Source organism: Halichoerus grypus, chromosome 4 (genome assembly GCF_964656455.1).
Source record: "Halichoerus grypus chromosome 4, mHalGry1.hap1.1, whole genome shotgun sequence".
Taxonomy (NCBI): Eukaryota; Metazoa; Chordata; class Mammalia; order Carnivora; family Phocidae; genus Halichoerus; species Halichoerus grypus.
The window spans coordinates 13,512,165-13,533,553 of record NC_135715.1 but is presented as its reverse complement, the minus strand read 5'-3'; the positions used below and the strand labels follow the sequence as shown (position 1 = coordinate 13,533,553).

The following is a 21,389-nucleotide window of genomic DNA, read 5'->3' as shown; positions in this document are numbered from 1 at the left end:
CATATACATATACATATATGTATATATATATATACATGTCTGTTTATTAGAAATTAGGGACCTGCCTCGTTCTGTAATGCCAGGGCGTTGAGTTTCAAAAGCACATTTTTAACAAGCTAGCAAGAGGTAGCTTTCTGACAAGTTTTCGATACTGTAGTTCAATGTTTACATTTCTTTTTCTGGCATGTCTGAGCCTTTGTTTCCAGCTTAAAAGTGGAACCATTATATTCAAAAGTAAAGCTGGGTTAATAATGCTTACTGCAATTATCTGATCTTTATGCATTTTTAATGAGAACACACAGCCAGCAGAATAATTTAATGAGGGCAGGCTAGCTTTTAAAGCTGTGTCTCACTATGCCGAACCATATCAACTTTCTTGCCGAGAAGCAGCAGGGAGAAATGATGGAGATTTATTTTTAACACACTTGGCCCAAGAGAAGGAAATGATATATTTGTTAAAGAATTCTTTCTGCCCTTTTCCGTTTTAAATTTCTGCCAGGCATGAGGAAACTGTGCTTTTTTGTTAGGCCTCGGAAGCATGTGTTTACAATAAATGTGTAACATTTTTAGAATAGTTAGCAAGCACTGAAGCGAAGGAAAAAAATCTGACTTGCCTAACCACTACCACCGTGAATGTTCTTCAAGAAACATCGCTGTCCTTTTAAAAGACAAAGGTTAAGTGGAAAGATATTTGTTAATTTGTTAATACGTGAATTTGGGGGCTAATAAAGTAAAAAAAAAAGAGAGAGAGAGAGAGAGGAGGGCATGCTTCTAATCTTTCAATAAGATGAAGTTTCTCCAGCTACCCTGCCTGTTTTGTGAGGGGCTGTTCAAATATTCATTTAAAGAAGGGCAGTGCCACGTAGATTCTTCTAGACCCACTGTTTTTACTTTCAAGGAGAAGTGCAGGACACTAGCCCAGAACTTCTGACGTCATCCCCCAACTATTTCTGCTGTGTGTTCTTTTATTCAGGCTCATGGAGAGGAATATTGCTTTATGTCCTGGCCAGGAACATTCTGACTCTCTCTTGGCAGGTCTTGAGTTATGTCTTCACAGCGTAGCCCGGCCTTTCTAAACCCCCAACCAGTCTCCAGCATAACTAGGGCATCTTCTCCTACCTGCCTCTCCTCGGGCGGGTCTGAGCAGGTTCTCTGCAGGGTTCTGGCTGCGCAGGCCGAAAACGGCGGGGAGCGGAGCATGGCTTTGCTTCTGGCCCCACTTGCCCTCGGCACAGCCCAGTACTGCCACCTGGGTGGACAGTGCCTGTGGCCTCATTCCCAGTTCCCCTAGAGCCACTATTGAGGACCACGGTTATGCCACCAACTCCGTGGCTGGTTGTGATGGTGGGAACAGCTGCTTTTATAGAAAGAGCACGATGTCCTAGGGCAGATGGGCTGAAGGGAGGGAAGGCCAATCCTGCGGGTTGTTAATCCATGTCACAGGTGGTAACCTTGGTCACAGAGCTCAGGGGAAGGTTAGTTTCTTAACACAGAGCCTTTTAAGAGAGAATTTCCATCAGAACAGATGGGAGTTTTCGGGAGTTCCTGGTTCTAGTTGACATTCCCTTTCATGCTGCTTGTGTAGCCTTAATAAGCAAGCACCCACCTCAGTTTCTCTTTCTCTTAATAGAACTGAGTAATACTTGCTACACTTTCTCTCATAATTCTAGCATTTTGAGAGGCCTTGACCTTGTACCAAAAAAAAAAAAAGTCATTTGTCTCTTGCTACAATGAGCTATTTAAAGTACAAAGGATAAAACCTCTGTATTAATGAAACTGTTGGCAAATGCCGTAGGGTATTAAGATAGTCATATTTCCAGAACCCTTCACTCTACTTCATGCTCATGTCCATTTTCTAGGGATATTTATCCTTAGACCAACAAACTAAATTTCCAAGGAAATCAGAGCGTTGGTGTTTGCATTTTCTCCATCGATCTGGTCTAATATACTAGAAACTGTGCCAACCAGACTATTTCAGACGTAGACCTTGTAGTGCCCAAAGCATTTCGTGCTATTTTTGCCTTGACTTTGCATTAAATTTGTGAAAGTGGAATGAATAAGACAGAAAATAAGAGGAAAGGAGGAAAATATGCTTGCAAAATATACTGGTTATGTAGCTTTACTGGTTAACAGCCTGCCTCCTCTCTGCTAGTTGTTTTAATTTGCTGTTGCTATGGTGAAAACAAATCAATATCACATGGCTACCAGCCAGTCCCGCGCTCAGGGAGCGCCATCGAAATTCAAGATCAGGTACTCAAGATTCCGAGCAAAAATTGGGAGAAGAGCATTTAGATTCGAGTTGAAGAGAATTCCTGACGGTAGACGGACTAGGCTCAGTCTCACACGCATTTTCTCTCCCTTCCGTCCTGCACTTTCTTACCGATAACAAGAGAAGATGGAGAGAAAGGCATAGTGATTTGTTTACATTTTCCGAAATGACAAAACATATCATCAGCATAGAAGTAGGTTGGTAACATTGCAAGGGGATTCTGATTAATGAAAGGGGCATGTGGGGCTTGTTGGTTGTTGAAGACATAGTTTGGGGGCCTTTAATGTCCAGGTACAGCTGCACCTGAGAGCTGACAGGGTCAGAAACATTTTCGGCTGTCGTGTTAGGCAGAGAAATCTGGCAGCTCTAGGGAGCAGGTGGGCAGTGGAGGTGAGGGGCATGGCAGAAGGGCGGGGAGTGTAAACCATCAATGCCAGCCAGGAGCAAAGTCAAGGGGAAGCCATAGGTCCAGGGTCTGGGCCAGGTGAGCACGGAACCCCAGGGGCCAAGCAGAACAGGGTAAAGCACTTAGCTCTTTTCACGAAGTCTGCCCGAAGTCCTAGCAAGGAAAGAGAGGAAGGGGCTGCGAAGAGAAGCGAGGGGGTCATGCACACAGGCATACTTTCTGGAATGGTCAGCTGAATCGGATGGGCAGAGATGTGCCTGGCTGTGGGGAGCCGGGAACTTGATATTTCACGCTTCGGTTTCTCTTGGAAGAACGAGGCAGAAAGACTTAGCTGGGCTTTGTAAATTAGTTACAATACTGTGTTTCTCTCTCTCTTTTTTAATTTTACTCAGCTCTGTTGTTTCTTATGTTTTGTTTTTTAATGTGTACAAACTGTGAGTTGCAGCCGTGGTAATATTCATAGTAAGGAGTCCGAGATGGCGTCATGGTTAAGTGTGCATCAGACCTGTGTCTCCAACAGCTCTGCATTGTTTAGCTGGGGCAAGTCCCCCCTCTGTTGCTGAGAGTGAAAACAGGTGTGAAAGGTAGAGCCCTAGGGTTTCTTTTGTGAACCTGAGCCCCAGGCCCGTGGACAGAGTTTCAGCTGGCCTCCTCCCCTCGACATGGCAGAAATGTTTGGTAATAAAAGTGGACCCACCGACTTACCTTAGTGCTCTGACAAAGAATGCGTTGTCTAGGAGATGCGAGGTCAGTATATTCCATCAATCAGTCAACAAGTGTTTATTAAACACCTCTTGGGTTCTCTGGCTTTTGCTCTTTGGTTAGAACGAGTCAATTCCCTAATACCTGACTTAGTGTACGTGCAAAATAAAAGGCAGGAAGAAATGATGCAAAATTGTAAGTTTTAAAGACTTTAATAATAAATTTACTGGCTAATGTTAATTTCACATTAACTACCAGGCATTTATTGTAGATTTCAGACAGTTCTTAGTGTTGGGGGGGAGAATAAAGGAAGGAATTTTGAGTTTTAAATGTCTGCATATACTTTCTTCACCTCTATTCCATTTCTCGGCATAAACGCTGTTTAAATAACATACAGAGATGTAAGAGGAACAGCAGACATAGGAGAATGCTCTGAAAAATCCCAAATATGAGTCTGCTGAGAGCAATCACGCAGTCTCCACCGGCCGAGATTCAGTGCCGAAGTGACTGGGGGAACATGGATGTGTCATCTAAAAAGCCTCCAAAAGTCACCAAAAGGAAATCCTAGACCTTCTCCCACACTCCCAAGCCTCAGGGTACCTGGGGAGCCCCTGATGCAATTATCTGGCCATTCCCAATCCCAGCAAGGAAACCTGATTCCAGACCCTGGAGGGTTAAACTCCGCCCCCCCCCCACCTTTTTTCCCCTTAAAAACAGTTACGTTAAAAAAATATATATTTCCCCTTTTAAACACGAAGTTTTTGCTTTGTTTTGTTTTGTTTTGTTTTGTTACCCTAACATCTCTGTGTATTTTCTGGGTGTAGACAAGCTCCAAGGTTAGGGACCCAGTTTGGGGGAGAGCTGAGAGGGCAGACCGAGGACGTAAACGAGCCTCAAGAAGTCTTTTTAGTTATGAGTCTTGGCAGGCAGATGGGCAGTGCTAAGGTTTATGAGCATCAATGCAAGCTGACTGCTCTAAGAGCTTTGGGGGTGGTGAGCCCCCCTCAGAGGACAGAGGGAGGAGGCAGGAAACACCCAGCGAGGCAGGTCCTGGGCCTTAAGCATTTGCAATCCACAATCGCCGGGGAACAAGATACTTACAAACAAGATAAGAATAGGTCAGCACACAAATGTCTTCAGAAGGATAATTAACATATGTATAGTTTCTTACACTTCACAAAGGGCTTTCACAGACATTATCTCAATTAACAGTTCAAAAAGAGGGTTTAAAAACCAGGAGCCTAAAATTAGAGCACTAGGTAAAACTCCTGGAAGAGATGAGTTATAACCTGGATTTTAAAAAAGTATTTGTTTTTATTTTGTCTGTGGTTAGTTGACATGAATTTTGAAGAGCAGGAAAAACTTCTGAGTGTCCTGGTACGTGTATGCATGCCACTCTCTCCTGTCCCCACAACTTTCTTGGACAACCCCTTATAACTAGTACTGGAGGCAGCCTAGTTGCCAAGGCAGAGCAAGAAGAGAGGTTGATTGGCTTTGCTTTCTCAGCTCTGACTGCTCCGAAGGCAACAGGGGACAGAACCTCTAGGCTTCATGCCCCGACCCAGCCACACAGCAGCAAGGTGAGTTTGGCTATGGATGGCAGGCAGGTGCTTCTAGAACATAAAATTCATTAATGGTTGCAAATGGCTTGCAGACCTGGGAAAAACCAAAGTCAAGAATGAAACCAAAATTCAAAGTATTCCATTTGCCCATGAGACCTCCCATGCCTGTAGGAGGTCAGTTATTTTTAGAAATCTCAGATATACCTGATATCGTTTACATTATGATGCAAAAATGCTGGGTGTGATAATAATAACAACGTCTTACATGTATAAACCATTTCAGTTTTTATCATCTCTTTAATGGTCACAAAATCCCCTTTTTGTTCCCATTTTATGAGTTAAACAGAAACTGAACTTGAGTGAGATGAAGCAATGTTTTCCGTAGCCAAAAAACAGAAAAGTTAGTCCTCAAAACTATGGGAATCTGTGCACATGATATTCAGTGAGATAAAGCAGTCTTTAAATGAAATCACCCTGCAGTCTGACAAGGAGTTTTCTTGTAACAGATGTTGCATAGTGCATAGAGCCCAACCCAAGCAATTTTGGAAAGACAGTAATGTTTTTAATTAAGATATTGAATTGTTTTAAAAATCTATAAATTTCTGGCATCCTGGATGCAAGCTTCAATTAATCAACTAAGAAGTATTGGTGAAGCATCTATCAGTGATTTACTATTTGTAATTTTAAATGCTCTGGTAGTTTGGGAAGGTAGAACTCTGTTTGGGCTGGAGTAGTAGATAACTTTATTAGAGGAAGAGATGCTTATTATATCTCTGGATGGATATATTTTGTCCAGATCAGTGGTTCTGAAGTGGAATGTCTATACCCCAAGCCTAGGTAGGGCAAGATTATTCACTAGGTGAGGAGTAGCTGAACTTGCATCTTATACATTATTTAGCTCATCCTTTTAAAATGTCAATTTTCATATGTTTGATAATGTATGTGACATATTAATATTGTTATGCAAGTATAACATTTATAACTAAGTAACAACCTTATGATAGTTGTTCCTGCTCCAAAGTATTTTTCTGATGGGGGGATATGTTCAACAAAGTTTGGAGAGGACAGTAGTCAAAATCAGAGAAGGGAAGGTCATCTCCAGAGGGAGGAACAGCATGACGTGATGTAGGGGCCAGTGTGGAAACTTGTCTTTGGAGAACAGGGATGACATGTTGGGGAGCAGTGGTCAATAGGATTAGTGGGGAAGTCAGTATACGGAAGACCCGAAGAGCTATGAGGAGGAGTTTGATTTTGTTACCTATAACATCACATCTAATGCTTTAAAAGTGTTCAATTAGGACTTGTAAGATAGAGTTAGAGGTTTGAAAATTTGTAACAAGTGATGCCACTGGCAAAAAAAAAAAAAAGGCAGTGTTCTAGGTATGATGTAGGAAAGAGTTGGATTAGACCAGCAGTGTGAGGATAGAGAAAGGGCAAATCCAAAAGGTGTCTTGAAGGGAAAGTAAGAGAAGCTAGTGAGAGCTTAGAAGAGCCAAAATGACACTGGTGTTTCTATCAGGAGAAATATCAGTGGAACCCTAACAGAAAATCGAGATGGATGGGAAAAGGGACCAAACAATAGGAATGAGGTGGAGGAAAGGAAGGAGATGATGAATTTTGAGCTCTGGTCATGGTGCTTTAGCTAATGACAGGTCATCCAAGTGGGCTCTCCCACAGACATTTGACAGTGTGGGAATGGAGAACAGCTTAGATGCGAGGTTTCAGATGTAAATTGAGACAAACCTATGTTGAAATCATAATTGAGGCCATGGATGCTCGTAACCTTCAGGAGACAGGCAGATGACCAAGGATGAGCCATGGGGGAGGACTGGCAGAGGCCTAGAAGAGAGTAAGAGTTAGCAAAGGATCAAGAAAATAAATACCCACAAGGGAGCAAAATTGCCAGCCAAAAAAAAATAGTACTAAGACTCTTAAGCACCATACCGCAGTCTCCTTGCTTCCATGGATGACAGAGCAGCCTCCCACACTGTATTATCCTACTGCACATAGTTTACCCTCTCTGGCCCTTTGAAGGCAAATATTGGTTCACTGTAACGCTGAGAGTCACAGAATATTGGATGGAGGGGGATCCTGGGTGGCTCAGTGAGTTAAGCGTCCAACTCTTGGTTTCAGCTCAGGTCATGATCTCAGAGTCATGGGATGAAGCTCTGCATTGGGCTCTGCACTCAGTGTGGAGTCTGCGTGTTCCTTTCCCTCTGTTCCTCCTCCTCCTCTCCTCTCTCTCTCTCTCTCAAATAAATAAATAAAATCTTTTTTAAAAAGAATACTGAATTGATAAGGAGATCCTCATAGCTGTGTTTTTCATATATACAGTTGACTTTTAAAAAAGTAGGTTTTCGGTAATAACCACAAGAAAACACTTGAAGCCAGCAGTTATCAACTCCAACATCTGTATCTTGAAATACACATTTTGGGGTGGTGGTATTGGTTAGGATGGGAATTCCAGAGAGATTGGAGATTTCCCTGGACACTGGTCATCCTATTCTCACAGACCCAGAGGTCCATTTATTCTTGAATCTAGCAGGTCTCTGCTGAACCCAGCCATAAGGACTGCTCAAGAAAATGAGAAAGCATTCAAAGTAGGCAAATGGTGGTTGTCCTCATACCAGATACCTAGAGTGTGTACACCACAGAATGCCTCTCAAATTTCCGTGTGCAGAGGGCATCACCTGGGGATCTTATTAAAAATGTACATTCTGTTTGGGTAGATTTGGAATGGGGCCTGAGATCGTGCATTTCTAACAAGCTCCCAGATGATGCTAGCATCAGTGTAGATGGTGGCAAGCCATTGGGTCTGGCATGGTTTTAAAGGAGGGCTCCACAGGGCTGGGGGCCAGGACCTGCCTCCTCAGCACAGTAAGCCTTTCCAGGATGCTCAGGTTCCAAGTAGGGTGAGCCTTATCTCTGACTTATCCCTTGAGCCTTGCCCCAAAGCTTCTGTGGTCAAGGGCGAAAGGCAGGGACTTGCACGGTTTCCAGCAGGTTCTGTGGCTGTGGGCTGCAGGTCTGTGGATGTCTCCCTGTGCTCGTGATGGCTGTCTTCTCTGTGGACAGGGACTCTTAACCAATTCCCCAAGAGATTTCCTCACCAGTCTCCAGGGAAGGCTAGTGAGTTTGTTTACCCGTCTCTGTTCCAGAGATACTTTTCTCCTATGAAATCTGTCTTCGAAATCAGCCTTAGACTCTGTTTCCTCTGGACAGTGGTCGGAAGGGGGACCTGGGAGTCTGACATAGCTACTCCAGTCCTCATGCCCTCGGTGGATTAGCTCAGGGAACTCTGACAAACTCATCATCACCCTTAATGGTGCAGATAATGCCATTCTCTCGTCATGCTCTCCAAAGAATACGAAGAGTAGAGAGGAAGGGTTGTTATATGCAGTTAAAGTTTCAAATGCTAGTTTTAACATTTTGCAATAGCAATGAAGACAATTTTAGAAATGCTACTGTCTAATGTGGTGGCTTAAGTGAAATGGCCAGGCCTGACTGTGGACAGTTTTATATGTTGCTACAAGTCTTACACCTGGTTTTGTGTCCATCTGTCTCCCCTTGCTTGAGTCCTTCGTTTTCCGGTCTGTCCCACATGTGGCTCCACTTTCCTGGCCCAGGAGTGGAGCTAAACTGATTTTGAGGAAGTCTTCCCTGCCCAGATGCCCACTTACTTCACACACAGATGGCCAGTGTTTTTATGCATTTTTAATTTACCAATAACCTTTTAAGAATGAAAGGAAACACGTGTCTATTGAGTTTATTGAGTGCCTACTGTATGCCAAGCCCTCTGCTGAGAGCTTCATGTACATGGATTCAGTTAAGCCTCTTTATGAAGAACAGAAAGTCCAGGGAGGCTGAGTTACTTGCTGGGGTCAGCGAAACCCGTTGGTGGTCTCCAAACACCCAGGCCTTTTCCCAAGGTGCTTCCTTGGGGCTTTGCTTTAGAGAAACTTCTCGTGCATCTGCACATACTGCTGGCCCAACTCCCTCAACAGTGAGGCAGAACACAAACAAGCAATTGCTGGTGTAACTGTGCAGGCTTGAGCTCAGTTTTAGCCAGGAGCTGCTCCTCACAAAGGGACTGGATCCATCACCAGGGATGGCTAGAGCTTTCTCTCCATTATTCATTGTCATTAGTTGGCCTTTTCTTGAATCTCATGTGCGTGTGTGTGTGTGTGTGTGTGTGTGTGTGTAAGAAGCTTAAAGGCCTAAAGATGTCAACTTATAGACACCATATGTAAGAGCCCATTATTGGCTGTGAGGCCTGTGAGGAGGCGAGATGTGTTGTGCTGTGGCCGAGTCTCGAGGCCCGGGGTTGCCGTCTCCTGCCCCCGCTCAGCCTGCTCCTGAGCTAGCCCACCGTCTCCTCTCTCTTGCTCTGCTCTCTGCCGAGGCTGTCCCTGGCATCCGTTCTACAGGGCACACATAGATGCCAGCTGTTTCTGGGGTTCCCTTCACACCTGGCTCTGAGCTGGTAGAAAGGTCTATTTATTTGCCCCCTTAGGAAGCCCATCATTCTAGCCCTGAAGTATCAGCTTCCTGGCAGCCACCACAAAGACCATCCCCTCAGGAAACAAAACAAACCCTATCTCTAGTTTCCCTGTTTCTTTTCTTTAAAGTTCCCTGGTGCAACTAGGCTGCAATTAAGAGTCAGGATCAAAGGGACTAGCTGCCTCTGGGGCTGCAGGGACCCACGGAGAGCTTCGGTCTCCTTAACTCCTTACTCCCCATGACCTGCTGCTCACCTGCTCCTTGGTTCTCTGGTGCTCAGGGGGTGGGAGGGTGGGGGCTTGGGGAGACGCGTCAGGGCCCGCGGAGGGGCCCCTCACACACTCGAGGGTCTAACAGCCCCTCCTCCAGAGAGCTACCCATCTGACAAAACCCATAAGCCTAAGATGCAAATTGGGGGGAGTCCCAAATTGGGAGGAATTGGAGGGATTATCTAGCACAGTTCATGTCTACCTTCTACCACAGCTGTGGCAAGCAGGTTCTCAGAGCGGCTTTTCCCCTCTGTTGACTGGACAGTCACTACCTCAGAATGCTTACAGACCATAACATTTTATTGTAAAATTCATCCTTGTGCTGAAATGAAATGTGACTCCGGTGACTTTCACTCCCCAGCCCTCGTTTGGGCCTTCAGAGTGACCCAAATGCCTCTTCACAAATTAACAGATAGCAGTCAAGCTTCCTCTGATAGGAGCAGTTGACAACTCCCTTATTTAGGCTATAATACCTTTATTTATGCAACTTAAGACACTCTTTTGAGTTTCTCTTGTGGACACAAAACTCTATCCTACTTGAACCTTGAACCAGCGGTGATCGAGGGAGGGGTGGGGCACTGCGCTCCCTGAGCTCTGTTAGCACAGCGTGGAAGAACTGAGGGGTGGAGGTGAACTTAGGAGGGACAGACATCTTCCCCAGTGATGTGGAATGCTTTAAAATTATCTTCAATCCCAACAATAGGCCGTAGACACCTTTGGAAATACCTGGCAAGTTGTTAGACATTGACTTGCAAAACCCATAGGACGATTGATAGATTTAGATGGATATATATGTACATAGGTAGAAATAGAGATTAATAACACATATAGATACGTAGATACAGATTTAGATTAATATAAGTAGAGATTAATACTTATATATCCAGATAAAGATATTTAGATTATATATTATGTATTTAGATTGATACACACACACACACGCAGATCTATACATTAATATACATACACACAGCAACAGATATAGGTTGGAATATACACAGATACGGATAGAGAATCCACACAATTTGAATACCACACTAGAGCAGTTTTCAGAGGTCAAATACATGTTTTGGGTGCTCTTTTGTTGTTTTTTTTGTTTGTTTGTTTCTGTTTTCGGCTCCACAAAATGGTGATCACTTTAGCTGTGGCTCCCAGTCCTCCCTGGTTCCTCTGTGGCTCTCAACACAGTCCTCAGCAGCTCGAAGACACGCTCCGCCATCAGTAGATGCCAAGGTCACCAAAGGAACTAATTAATCCCAGCTCCAGTCAACAGTGATCTGCACGAACCTGTCCTCCTTCCTCAGAGAGGGAGAAACCAGGAAGGATTTTCTCCCTCAGTTCCGCCCAGGGCCCCTAGTCAGGGCCACCCTGAGCAAACAAAGGAAGGGCTGGTCAACTATTTCCCGACTAGCTGGCCAGGTTTTCATCTAGAGAAAGCCTGTTCAAAGGCTCTCAAACTCCAGAGACAAGTCTGCCAGTTTTTTCTTAGGAAAATCTCTAGGTTGAAATTTAACCTAAAGATCCCCAGGCCTCCTCTCTGCCTTTTTTTTTTTTCTCTTTACTACTAGTTTTACTAATGTCCATAAACCCAGCCAGCACTCTCTTCCAAGCTGAAAATTTGCCTTTTTAATTAAAACTACAAATTTCCTAGCTGACCACGAGGGAGCATAAATTCCCCCCCCCCCCGGGGTAAAATTTATGTTGTATAACCCAGACCATGATAAATAATTGATCAGAAAAAATAATTGAGAGGAGGGGTTATTTTTGGAAACATTGACAGCCAGGAACCCAGGATGGGAAGTTGGAGAATGTTGCTGTTTAAAACATTGTGGAAACCAGAGTGAATATCAGTCTCCTTAGCCAGATACATGTCGGGTCTTGAGTTAATGGTTCTGTGCCTGTGTTTTTATTTGATGTTCTGATCTCTTCCTTCCAGCCTGAACGATTAGTGCAGAGAGTCACGGGAAGCAGCAACATGGGGCTGTGTGCTTTGTCAACAGTACGGAGTCCCTGTCTTAGATCTGGTCAGTGCAGTTCTCTGTGAGCCTGTGGCCCTCTGTGGCTCCCCCCGCGGGCCCTCCCCCCCCCCCCCCCCCCCGCCAAGCTGCCAAAGTGGGAGGGCCATCGGCATGGGAGTTGGCTTCCCTGTAGTTTGGCAGAACCCAGCAAATTCTGGAGTTAGCTTTGTGACACTCTCCATCTTGCTCACTGGCTAAAAACAGAAAGAAAAAAAAAAAACCTACCCAAATCAAAACCATATGTTCCATACAATATCAGGCTTCTAGAGAACACCGTGCTATTAAATAATCACCATCAACCTATCCACATATTTGAAGCCTACGGGAATAGGAGCCGACCTGCTCCGGCCCCAGCTGAGACAGGTAGAGAAGGACAATTCCGTTCCATTCCTTTCTCAAAATGGCATGTCGCTGGAGCTCTTTCAGCTTTAATGGGGGACGCAGAAAGAGGCTGAATTTACTAACTTATTTCCCTTCTTCCCGTCTTCCTTCTTCCCCTCACATTTTCAGGATTGAAAATTAGAAACACTTTTCTCCTACACACAAAATTACTCACACACACACACACACACACACACACACGCACACACACACACACACACACACACACTTTTCTCCCCCCTGCTTTGAAATGGCAGTAGCTGCCTGAACAGTCAAAGGGTTCGTTTAGGATGTAGCCAGCTAGTGCGATGGAGTAGCTGGTTCAAGAGAGGGGTCACCCTTTTGGGGAGGGGGCTTCCAGGGTCCTGCTAATAGGGCATTTCTCCATCTGGGTGTGGGTCACACAGTTGTGTTCCCTCTGTGAAAACCCAGTTAGCTGGACGCTTCGGATGTGTGACCTTTCTGTTTCTAATAAAATTTTTAAAATGTACTGGCTACCTAGCACCGTCTCTCATAAGATAAAAGGAAAGCAAGTCGGAAGGGGTCCCCGTATCCTTTCCCCCTGCAGCCTCCCCTCCTTATCCGTGTCTCCCCTACTTTCTGGGCTCCAGCAGGGAGCAGTGGGGTTCCATTCCCCCCTAATGATGAGCTCTGTGAAGCTCCTACCCCGGGGGCAGGGGGAAGTTAATGCTTCAAACTCAGACTTGAAAAGATCATCAATGTTAAATAAGAATGATAATAACAATGCCACTTTGTCCTGGGGTACAAAGCATGTCCTTTTCTCTCCTTGTGCTTATGTTTTATGTTTTATAAACACCTGCAAGTTTTGCTTTAAGTGTTTTGGGGGGGTTCTTTTTTATCCTCTTGGGCAAACAAGACTCACGGAGAGAAGGAACCACCTGGGGACTGCAGATGACCATACCCTTTGCCCTTTCTTGCCCTGCAACCCTAGATTTGTGGGAGTCCATATAAGTCAAGGGAATGTAGGTCTCAAAAAATAAATACGGATGATAAGGATGGCAAGAGTGTGAAGCTCGCAGGTACTCAACAGGGATTTGAATTCTAGATTTTCCAACTTCAGATGAACAAAAGTCACCAAGTCACTTGGAACTTTGATCTCCTGGTTGGCACAAGTCAAAGGGATGGTGCCATGTTTCAGGATTTTGGGGAAGATTTGGGGCAACAAGATATTGGAAGTGCCCCACACACAGTGAAAGCCCTTTGTCAATGGGAAGGGGCTGATCACTGTTTTTGTTTCATCTTTACCTGTTCGGCCAGGGCAGATGCATTCTACTTAGTGACGTTTTCTTGGGAACAGAAACATTTGCAGGAGAAAAAAAAAAAAAAAGAGTACCGTGTGAAAGGTTGAGGAAGTATATCTTAAATTTTCCTCACTTCCTTTCCTCTTGTGGAATTTATCCACTGGTAGGACAGATAAGGTGTATAAATAAACCACCACGGTAAAGGTAATCCATGTCACAAGGGAGGTATAAGGTTCTCTGTCAGTAGGTAGATTCCTGCTGTCCAGGTGAGGCAGGGAAGTCTTCCTGGAGGAGGCGGCCTCTGACATGGCCTGTGAAGGAAAGCAAGACCATAGTGCCTGCACTTGGAGAGCACCCATGCAGGTTTCCCTGGAGCATGGGGCAGAGTCTAGAGAGTACTTGTGGGGGGCACAGCGGAAATGCCTGGCACGGCTGCACCTCGATGATGGATGATCCTGAATGCCAGACTTTGAATTTTGAACTTTATTCCAAGTGCAGCAGAGAGCCACCAAATGTTTGTGACCTGGTGAGCGAGGGGGTCAGACACTGCTTGGGGGGATAATTCTGTGGGCACAGTTTAGAGCTGAGGACTGTGGGCCCCCAGGAAGTCATGACGGAGAGAGCGGGGATAGTGGTGACAAGAATTCGGCAGGAGCAGCTTCCCAAAGGCTGGAGCAGGACTCATGGAAGCCGAAGGAAAGGGAGGGAGTCCGGGAAGACCTGGAGCCCATGTGCTTAGGTGACAGAAACTTTCATGACACCGGGGACAGAAACATGTGGGAGGATGGGGGAAGACAGGCGATTGGTTCTGGTTGTTGGAAGTTTGAAGTTGGAATGTTCTCCTGGAAGCATAGGTCTGGGCTTCTGTAGAATGAATACAGAGCTAGATGTACATTCAGGACTCATCCATAGAGGAGTGGGATTTGAAATCAGAGAGGAGTTTGAGATAGCTAAGGAAGCAAGTGTGATCTAGAAAATGGTCGATGGCCCAGCCTTGGGGAATGCTGACATTTTAGGGGATTTCCTAGGCACATTCCAATGGCACGGAAGCCCAGAGTGAAGAGCCTTGCGGAGATGGCCTTGGGACAGGTGTGTGGGTCTTGGGGCATTTCTTTCAATGCCTCTGGATCTGTGAGAAGCGATCATACTATTCGCTAGGTCCTAGAAATGACATGGGTCGGCAAGGTAATACGGATGAGTATTCAGTTTTCCTAAAATGAAGTGATAATGGGAAAGAAAGAAAGTTCAGTGAAGATGAGGACTGAGCCTGGTACCTTGATGTGCAGAAGTGAAGACAGTGCCCTGATCCTTGGGTGACACCTGGAGAGTGGTGGCTGGGAGGCTGAAGGGCAAGGTGCCAGAGAGTGGAAGGGAAAACATTTAGAAGGCATGGAGTATTCAGGGCAATCAAAGGGATGATGGAGGGAAGAGGAGAGGAATCAGGGCTAAGATGAGACTGTGTGGGATTGAGGAAGGGTTGGCTAGGCTGGCGGAGAGCACCTGGTGGAGCTTTGAGCCTGAGGAGGCTGCTGGGGATGGATGGGATGAAACCACCGGGTTTTTTGAAGATTTGTAGGAACAGGTGTGATTCTGCTATAACAGGAAAGGTGAAAAGCATCCGATAAATTGGAAGGAAGGTGTAAGTTGAGGACTAAATGCTTCTCCAGAGAGACTCCCAGAAGCCTTTGCCTTGACATGAATCCTGCTCTATTCAAAATAGCTGTAGTGGGGAGGCCAACATACTGCATCGATCCTCAGTTATTAATTAGAGATTGGCTTTGCATCATTGCAGGCTTCTCGATAATACGGCGTCTGCCGCTTCTTCCTAAGTTCCAATACCAGTGTTGTTTGCTGTTCTTCTGTCTTTTTTTGTCATTTTCCTTAACTTTTGCCCTCATTTCACTGGGGTCACCAAAAGGATAATCATGGGCCTAGCACTCTTCCCCTAAATAATAATCTGCCAATATAGATGCCACAAATAAAGCCTCCTTATCGTAGCAATCCCCCATGCATTTTAAACTTGAACCTGGCAGGTAGTAGATGCTCAGTAAATGGTCGTGGAATGCAAAGGAATGATTGAAGTGTCTTATTACTAAGACAGGCTTTTGTATAGATGATTATTAGCTACGGTTCATACTCACAGGCGCACACAGTCCGTCATCCACCCAAAGGCATCCAGAAGTTTCTGTTACAGATGAAGAGAAGATGCATTCTTTCCCCAGAGATTGCACACATGGCTGTGTAGCTGTATTATAGTGCTGAAGAGAGGCCAGCTAAGCCTTAGCCCCTTCAGCCAGGGTGCTTTTTTGCATTTAAACTTCAGAGAAGTTGGCTGATGAAGGCAATGGGCAGTCAGAGACTTAAGAGCAAAATTCATCAACTGGGGAGTGATCTGGAGCATGCTAACTTTTACGGGAAGTTTTAGTTGCTTAATTGCTGTAGGACACACGCTTCTGGTTACGATCAGCTGCACGATGTGTACAGCACATCTCACAGAATGGATTGACCTATTTATTTACCCTTGAGGGCCACTTCAAAACTAAGTAAAAGACAAGTATGCCTAGTCAAGACCAGAATGAGCTCTTACAGCCACTGGGACAAGGTCGTGTTGCTCTACTCCGTTCTCTGCCCCACCCAACTCCAGCCCTTGGAGAAGAAAGAAGTTGTGTTTTCCTTCCCAACCCATTTCAAAGCCCTTACCAGTTACTCCAAATGCTGGTTTTGTTGGCTGCACACAAACTCTCGGGAAGCTTCTTAAAAAAGCAGGCGACAGATTCTTGGGCCATGGCCCCTGAGATTCTCACTTGGGATGTGTGGGGCAGGGCCCAGGAATCTACATTTATTGCAGAAACAGATGATTTGAACACAAATGATTAACCTCTGGGCACAGGGGTTAAGAGACAATTTAAACCCTGCATTGAAATTCTGGCTGTGCTGCAGACTAGATGAGCCATTTCAGGCAAATTTTAACATGTACTTGCCTCTCATTTTTTTAAAAAAATGTACTTAATAATGCCCACTTCTCTGGGTGATTATTAGGATTAAATGAGAGCCCCTATGCCAAGAACTCTCTATCCTGCACAGAATAAACACTCAATATATCATGTTGGGATATATTTCTTTGGGTGAACATGAAGCTACTGGGGGATAATACCCAATTGATGCTGCAGACCCTTTCAGTTCTACAAAGAGTAGGGACTCCAACATGACTATTTCTGCAATTTCTTAAGGTCTTGTTATCACTCACAAAGACATCACTGGTTTTGCCACACAAACGCAAGAAGGATATTCTACAAAATAATCTTATGCCAGACTTTTGGGAACACTTATATTTGGTAGGGATGGTAAATGGTAAACCAGTGGACCACATTACCCAGAGGAATGCAGTTGCTTTTGAAAACAGGAGGACTGGGCCACATTTGGAAAGCTGCACACAATGCATGTGTGAAAATGGAGCACTTGACCCAGCTCCATGACAGCCCATGCCTTGAGCTGTTTTGGCACAGATAAAATCGATTCTGTCCCCACTCGGGCCGTTTTTAGGTCATTCAAGCAGATGGTAACTGGCTCACATTGGGACCAAACTCCTGAACTTAAACTTTTGGAAATGAATGAATAAATGAATGAATTTCCTCTGGGGCCAAGAAACACTCCTGACATCTGCCAGTCCGTTCTGACCTTCTGGTCCCTGGGGAAAGGTTGGCCCTTTGTGGCTTAGAGAATAAATAAGCAAGGATTGCTCCAAGGTGTTTCCTGCAACCATGAGTTCCTTCCTTCCTGGATGTAGTGACCCAGTTGCCTGTGTTGGGAGACTCAATATGGCATGGCCTTTTCTTCCCTCCGAGAACCCGTCGACCTGAGATATATTCACAAGTTAGCTTGCTGGTGTTCCGGGTCCTGAGATTTAGGTCACACACACACACACACACACACACACACACACACACGAAAGAAGTGTGGTATGGAGTCCATTTATTTGATCAGCACCCAGGGAGAAATAAGGACAGAAAAGTGAAAAAGAAATACAAAAATAGAGGAGGGAGTACAAAGAGAAATTTATGATACTCTGGGCTAGAAACGTCTCAGTTTCAGCTTTCAGTTGAGAAAGATTTCTAAATGTTTCCAAATCAAAGTATATCTGCAAATCTGCAAATCCATTGTGAATCGTTTTCCAAATGCTCATTCCCTCCATTCAGAAAGCACTGATTAAAATCCCAACTGCATGCATAGGACGCTGATGCTACGTGAAGCAAGCACAACAAAGATGATTGGTAGCCAGCAGTCCCTGCGAGGGGTGAGGACACACGTGGGCACGCACACAGGTGCACACTGCGGAAGCCAGTGGGGACCCCTGGGAAGAACCCCAGACACTTAATGCTAATGGAAGGTGGGAGGGAGGGAGAGGCCTTCGGAGTGCGGCCAGTTGGGCCTGACTCCCGTTGGAGTGGGTCTTGAATTGAGAAGGATGCCTGGATTTAGACAACTGCCAAGGAGAGCGGAAGACATCCCGTATCAAAGGAAACTGTTCAAACAAAAGCCAATAGGAGGAAATGAGCTCGTATTGTGTGCACACACGGGGTTCCACGGAAAGGAAATTGCCTGATTCAGGACACTTCCGATGCCTCCTGAAGCTAGCAACAAGGAGAGGCTGGGCCTGTGTTCCCACAACCTGGAGAAATGCCTTCCTCAACCCAGGGCTGGCTGCAGTGAAACGGGTCGGATTTTAGCAAAACTCCCTACATTCTTAGACTTCCAGAAACTTCGATTACAAGATGTGTCCTTGGGAACCCGCAAGGCGATTCCTTGTGCTCTTCCTTGTGCTTTACGGTATTTGGATCTAGGAAAAAGTGGGGAGCAAGCACTGGGCTCAAAGGTTCTGGTCTCTTTATGGGTAAGGCTCACTCATCCTTCAAGCTCCATCAGCCAGCTGAGGCACGGCCTGTGCGTGCGCCTGGCAAGAGCCACGTCTCTTCAGGGCCCTTTCTCGGCTTCCTGGGCTGGGCCAGGCCAACTGGGAGGAGGCTCCCTCATGGGCTCAGAGCCATGTTCCATGCAGGCCCCTCAGCCAGACCAACAGTGGCGTCCACAGCTTTGCTACCTGCCATCCTCTATCCAAAATACGATGCTGACCATGAGCTTTTGATTCTCTAGGGTACAGCCTGGTGCTGCCTGGTGCCCCATGGGGAACTCAGAAACAGGCATGACATTGCCAGTCCCCAGGGATCTTAGGGACTAGAAGAGGAGCATTCATTTCAGTAAACATCATAAGAAATAGGATTTTCGCTGCCCCCCCCCCCGAGAGCCCCTGGTGTGTGGGGGGGCACCTATGAGTTGTTAAAAAGCCTGGAATGGGCAGGACTTGTGGGTTTTTTTGGGTTTGTTTTTTTTTCCTCTCTCTCTTTTGTGTTGCCTGATTGACAGTTTGAGTACAGTTAAGCTTGGATCTGTGGGGATGCTATATAAGTGGCACGTATCATGGAGGCCTTTCCACTGACGTCATCCTCTGGAAGTGGTGCCGGTGGAAGGCAAAACGCAGGACCAAGGAGGGCTCCATGCCGGTAGTGGGGCCCAGCAGTGTGCTCCCCGTGACGGAACCTCCCTCGTGCTCTCGCTCTCCCTCTGCCTCTGCGTGCACCCCGAGAGCTAGGGCATGTCTCAGGCGTCCTCTGTCCGTCCTTCCCCGGGTGATTGTCTGCAGCCGGCATGCGCAGCGGATGGAGGAGACCAAGTTGATCACAAGACTGTGCTCCCCGAACACATCAAGTTCCACTGCGGTTTAGGTAGATGGATTTTCGGTTTGCTCAGGGGGATGAAAAATTAGGGTCCTTAAATCATGTTCTAGCCAGACACAACAGCCACAAGGTCAACTCCAAGGACGTGAGGAATAGAGAGAGGGGCTCTCCAGGGCCGTGGAGACGCACCAAAGGGCAGCCAGCAAAGAAAGGCGAGAAGGGTGTTACAGTCTCCTTCTAATTAGCATGTTCCTTCTAATTAGGGGCTTCTGAGGCTTATCAAGCCTCATCTATAAACTAAAACTAATAGGCAGTTAGGTGGGGTTTTTTTGTTTTGTTTTCTTTTTTGGGTTTTTTTGTTGTTGTTTTTTGTTTTTGCTTTTTTCCTCCCGACCCTTCAAGGGAAAAACACACGAATTAAGATTTAATTTGCCAGCAAACAGCATACCGTGAATGCACAGAAACAAAACTATTTTATTCAGCATGGGTAAGGCTGGAGATTTAAGGAGATTTCTGTCCTCCTGCATAGATCTTGTTTTGTTATCATTCATCAGAAGCTGCAAGATAAAAAAAGAAAAGGTAGAGGAAAAACTTGTCCGAAGATTCCTCCTTGTTCTCCTCACATCTCTGGCTCCTAAAGCCTCAAAAAGGCAGAAGCGGGAACCACACCCTTGTCTTGGCCACGGCGTGGACAGTATTTTGCCCTCCCTGCTGGCTAAAAATGACGAAATAAAAACACAATTCATCTCACATGACATTGGATAATGGTGGTTTCAAAATTCCTCATAGTTTAAAGACTGATTTACAGGATTAGGTCATAGAAATGCCTGTAAAATTCCAATGTGATTATTTAGTTATGTGTAGTTTGTTGCAAATATTACCACACGCCCCGAGAAAAACCCCACTTGTGAAGATCTTTGAAATGAATTTGTTTGCTTGCACGACTTTTTTTTAGCTGTCTTGAATAAACACGGGCTGTAATTTTGAAAGCAACAAATTGAGGGATCGGTGGGTGGCGGGGGGAGCAGGGGAAGGAGACCGGTGCCCAATAACACTGCTGAATAGATCAGGATCAGGAAAGCTAAGAAAAATCTGGAAACTAATAGAGACAAGTCAACTTACATTCAGAATGGTCCCACAAACTATTGATGTTCACCAAGAACCATGAAACTTTGGCTTTTTCATGTATTAACGGACCTTTTGTGTCATTGTTTTACAATGTAGACCAGCTGATAATGCGCCTTGTTCCTCATTGACTTTGCAATCTCATTCTTTGCCACAAATATAATGGCCTGTTTGTTTCGCTGCTGGTGCACACTGGCCAAAGAATCAGACATTTGTTTCATAGTGCTTGTTTTGAAGAAATCAGTTCTGGGTACATCTTTACACTGCCCATAAAAATAGAGGCTTATCTGGGTGAAAGATACCCCAGGTCTGCACTGGGGTAGGTGACCACGGTTCCACTACTATAGAAAACGAAAATGAAATATAATAAAACTCCATTTCAATCCAATTACTAAAGAGCCTGAATTGTAGACTGTTCATGAGGACGTACACTTTTATTAATTATAACAACATACAGCAATTTGAACTGGCCAAGAGTATTTCTCATAATGGCTCTTAAGAAGTTCTTACTAATGAAGAGATAGGAATGATTTATAAGTAGTGTTACAGGTATTTATATCTAAATGATGGTAATGAAATGCCTAAGAAGTTTGGTCTCATAAGTAGGGTAAATAATCCCATTAGAATGATGTTAAGACTGTTAATTTATTCAGCAGGCACACCCCCCTCTGCCCCCTTCTTTCATATGCAATTCAAAGGTAACCTTTAGCCTAGTCTGGGGGTGGTTTCAACTCACAAGGGAACTCTGATCAGTTGGTGGTGGCTGCCTGCCTGGAAACTTGTTTTGAGAAATTTTCCAGCGCCAAGTCTAGATTCATAGGGGAGAAAGTACCAGGATTGGTTAGTCCTGCCTGCTGTGGATGGGCAAGGTGGGAACAGGGAAACTGAGTGACATCCGTTTGCTACCCTTGGCTGGGGTGGTTCAAAAGTGATGCGCGGTTGGTGTTGTCACAAAATCATCTCCAGAATGGACTGCAAACTGATAGTAAATTCAGTGATGGTGGTACCATTTTCTAGGTAGCTCCAAAATCCAGCAGTTAAAGGTTCTTTCTACCTGAATGGTAGCCATTGAGCTCCCTTAATTCACTTAAACCCTAAGTGAGAAAAGTACGTTGAATTTACTAAATGTAGCTATGTGAATGCATTTTTATTTTTTCTAACTT

At 45.2% G+C, this 21,389-nt stretch overlaps 1 protein-coding gene across 9 annotated transcripts in view; it reads left to right on the top strand.

The window, feature by feature from the left end:
- The window catches only part of MBNL2 (muscleblind like splicing regulator 2), a 155,501-nt gene that overhangs the window by 713 nt on the left and 133,399 nt on the right, over positions 1-21,389 (top strand). The window lies entirely within an intron of this gene.